The following is a 4,792-nucleotide window of genomic DNA, read 5'->3' as shown; positions in this document are numbered from 1 at the left end:
CATTACCTCACTTCTAAATGTTTTAATAATATATATCATCTATCTTAATAGCTAAGGCCACTCAAGATATGAACTTGAATATTCAGACTTCTCAGTATTTGCAAAGCAAACTATTGATCTGCTACTATTAATTACTCCCACAATTGATTCAAGAGGTTACGTTCTGATCCCATGCTATTCATTTTTGAAGCAGACTAAATCAATGTCCTGAAAATTCTGTGATTCTATAGCAAGGGATTTGGTTCTTTTTGTAAAACATCTTATATTTAATAATCATAGAATCATAGAAGTAGGGTCAGAAGGGACCTTGTAGATCTTCAAGTCCAAACCCCTGCCGGGGCAGGAGAAAAAAAACTGGGCTCAAATGATTCCAGCTAGATAGGCATCAAGCCTCCTCTTAAAGACCCCCAGGGTAGGAGCCAGATACTTACTTATAATAATAAGTATCGATAATGATATTTCAATATTACTAGTTTAATGTCAAGACAGTTTAAGAATGTAATAATATTTAAAGTCAATAATAAAATAAAATACTAGACTTATTAATATCATTCTCATTATGCATAGTAGTGCAACATACTTTCCTTGGAGTTGCATTTTGTATTGTTTCAATTAACAGAGAATCATTTCTATTGCTGTTGTTCAAATTACAGTAACACCCAGAGGTGTTGTGATTGGTGCTTTAAGAAACACAGAATGAGAGGCAGCCCCTCCCCCATAATTTATAATGTAAATAAATATGACAAGCAAAGGGTAGCAGGGGTAAGAGACATTTTTCATGTCTTTATTAATGTCATAGCTGTTTAGTGGCAGACCTAAGGATAAAAGCCAGATCCTCTGACTCCCACAGTCTGATGCCCAAACCACTAGTCACAAAACTGAAATAGCCAGGAAAGTGATATTTTCTTCATTTTTCAAATGCCGATGTTTCAAAAGAGTATGTAATACAGTGAATCACAAGACAATATTTTGGCCATTGCATATGATTACAAATGGGGGGAAAAAATGAAAGACTACTTAAGCCTTCTGCTTTTCCTTCATTTCCTCACACTGATGCATTGTCTTATACTCATCTGTGTTGAGACCACAAAATAATCTGTTTTGAAAAGGACCCAAGGTTTAGGAGTTCTGTTTTGCATTGTTGAAATCCAGATCTATATATTTTTATTTGCATTCACCTCTCTTCTTGCTGGGTTAATTCTGAATCCTTGTTCAATATATGCTATGTGCTCCTACAGATGCCGTACAATGTGAGAAGCAGAGTCACAGAACATACAACTCAGGCCTAGACCTTTTAATTGATCATTCTAATGACTTTTATAACAATTGAAACTTTTTTTTTTAAATGCTTACAATTAAGTACATTCAAGTGCTGGAAATCATGACAGCAACGAGCCTAGCAACCTCACTAGTTTATTGTTTTTTTCACTCATCAGACATTTGTATGACTTACAGATTCTTCCCCAGGAATTCCTCCTGGAGATTGTTCTGTCTCCGACAAATGGAATTTCTTGGTCTTATGGGTGGGCCTGCTAGTAAGACTTCAATTTAAGGTAATATTTTATGTTCTCTTGCAAATCTTCAGGGGAAAAAACAAAAAACAGAAGTTTCTTGCCTGCCAGAATTTGTTGTAAACTTATGTTCCAGTAAATACATTTGAAGTCTGGTTACCACTTCTTATATGCAAGAAGAATTTTCAGAAGAGCATTAGTGTTCAATATCCTTTAACCTGAATGCAGCCCCCTAATTATCTATTATAGTATCCCACTCATTTGAGAAGAGACGTGGCAAAAAAAATTGCCCAATAAGGTGAGAGTTTCTTCAGACAAACTAGTGTGAGGATGAAAATACTTAATACTAGATGGGTATAACAACAGATAAAAAGTATAGACTATTGCACCTCCTTTACAATTCTACATATCCCTATATTTCACGAAAAGCATAACTCCATATTTACCATAAGTGAAATAGGCCTTACTTATTCCAATAATTACTAAAAATAAGGAGAGAGCTTTAAAACACTTTGTTGAGAATGGAAAAGTATGACATCTGTAGAAGAACAGTGCATCTTTCTACCTTATTAGAATGCTTAGTTAGAGTCAACAGAATAGTCCGTAAAAGAAAATTGGTAAATACTATGTATTTTGGCTTTCAAATATATTTTAATAAATTGCCCAGCTGAAGATTATTAAGGAAATAAGGAAGCCATAGGTGAGAAGTAAAGTGGGAGAACCCATTAAGTAGGAATAGATGATCAATCTTTATAATGTAAAGATAGTGAAGTTTCCCATGTGAAACTTATTTCTTTGTTTCACCTTTCAACTGACAGCACACCATGTGATAGTTTTCATTTTATTAAGGAAAATCTCAAGAATACCTACCCGTAAGACCCCGGCTGCATTAAGTGTGCTTCATTTTCTGTAGACAAAGATCACATCTTAACCAAATATTTTTTTAAACAATTATAAAGTTATAAATCATTAAGTTCTTCAGCAAGCTTCATCAATACGTAAACACTGAAGAACATTTGTTTTAGATAGCAAGGAGGGCTCAACAGCAACCTCAGGAAATTTTAATCAGTATTTTCTCTTATTTGATGCCAAGAACACATAACATATTCCACAGTTTTCCTTATCAGAATTAAATTCTGTTTCCGTGTTGGCTGCCTCTTCTCTCATCATGAAACAAGATATGGTATATCTGAAAGAACTGCAAAAGCTTCTCCCTATCCCCACAAAAGAATTAGCCACAGTATGTGCCCCAAACACAAGATTTTAAGTTGCTGGTAAAGTCCCATTGACATGCATGGGGTTTCAGCACATGCTTAATTGTAAACCTGTCCTTATAAAGGAGCATAAGTAAGCTTCTTCTACAATCTTAAAGAAATCATAGTGGGTTTTACATCTGAACTGAATGCATACAAATTAATTATTGCACTAATGATTACTATGCAGGTTTTAAATAAGCAGTTTCTCTATCCTGTCTGTAGAAATATATTAAGTCTAACCGGAAGAAATATTTGGAAGCTTGAGCACTAGGTTGCAAACATACATTAAAGCTTTGCTTTTCTCATAGAAAGCTTCTGAACACCAGTTATTATTACAGTTAATGATTAGTTTGGTATGCCTTTCTTCCTAAACTTCCTAAACTTTGCCTCAGGCTATAAACTGTTCATTCAGGCCATTAACTGTTTCAAACAACCAATTTCCTAGCTATATTTCCTTTGACTCTATTACTTCATTCCTGCCTGTGGCAGGGGGCCAGGCTAGATGATCTGTTCAGGTCCCTCCTGATCCTAGCTACTATGAACTATGAAGCGGCATATTCATCAAATAAATAAATCTGCCAGAGCAAGCTCTTCAGCACTGTTATCAGCCAATCAACAAATGGTTTCAGAAGAGATATTATTTGTAGTGGCTTTTTTTCAGGGAGATGAGTAGCTAATAGATCAAATCAGAAGCTGGGTGGGAAAGTACTAGAAGGTACAATATGTGTGAAAACTCATCACTTAGTAAAGGCTATTACTGATGACTTTGCTTCTGCTGGAGGTGTTATAATAAAGGCTGGGTTCACAAGACCCCAGATAGGTGATCATCCAACCTCCTCTTAAATTTGCCCAAGGTAGGAGCGAGGACCACTTCCCTGGGAAGTTGGTTCCAGATTTTGGCCACCCAAACTAAAATATTGCCTTCTGATCTCCAACCTAAACCTGTTCTCCATCAGCTTATTACCATTGTTCCTTGTCACCCCAGGTGGTGCTGGGGAGAAAAGGGCTCTACCTATTTGCTGTTGATCTCCCCTGATAAGTTTGTAGGCAACCACCAGGCTCCCCCTCAGCCTCCTTTTGCTGAGATTGAACAGGTTCAGGTCCCTCAGTCTCTCCTCATAAAGCCCGTCCTGCTGCCCTCTCACCAAGCAGGCAGCCCTCCTCTGAACCCTCTCCAGGCTGGCCACATCCCTCTTGAACTGCAGCGCCCAGTACTGGATGCAGTACTCCAACTGCAGCCTGACCAAAATTGCATATCACTTCTCTGGACCAGCCTGAGATGCATCTTTGGATGCACGACAAGGTATGGCTGGCCTTACTGGCTGCGGTCTGGCATTGACGGCTCATGTTCATCTTGGAGTCAATAACGACTCCAAGATCCCATTCCGCCTCTGTGCTTTCAAGAGGGGAACTCCCCAGCCTGTATGTATGCTGTGGATTCCTTCTCCCAAGGTGCAGCACCCTGCATTTGTCTACGTTGAACCCCATCCTATTCTCATCTGCTCACTTTTGTAGTCCATCTAAATCTATTTGCAGCCTCTCTCTCCCTTCAAGTGTGTCCACCTCGCTCCACATCTTAGTGTCGTCAGCAAACTTGGACAAGGTGCTTTCCACCCCCTCGTCCAAGTCGCTGATGAAGTTGTTAAACAGTGCGGGCCCAAGTACTGAGCCCTGGGGTACCCCACTGCTCACATCTCACCAGCTTGAGTACAACCTGTCCACCACTACTGTCTGGAGTAGTTCTATCCAAAAGTTATCAGGAGCTGTTCTATCCAAAAGGCTCCAAGTGCTTACAATAAACAGGCAAACAATCCACACATAGGATTCATCATACAATGCTCCAAAATGTGAGAGCTCACACTCCTTCCTCCATAACTACTGCTTCCACTTCTAAACCCCATACAAGCATCCCCTCCAGTCAATCCCAACCATGCTTCCCAAGCACCATTCACATCTAGATATAAAGAAAACTCTTCCTATTTCCCTCCTTCCCTTCCTATCCCCTTCCATTGCCCTGCCTAACCC

This window comes from Gavialis gangeticus, unplaced genomic scaffold (genome assembly GCF_001723915.1).
Source record: "Gavialis gangeticus isolate Ggan-Ray unplaced genomic scaffold, GavGan_comp1, whole genome shotgun sequence".
Classification (NCBI taxonomy): Eukaryota; Metazoa; Chordata; order Crocodylia; family Gavialidae; genus Gavialis; species Gavialis gangeticus.
Note: the sequence above shows the minus strand (reverse complement) of the source record.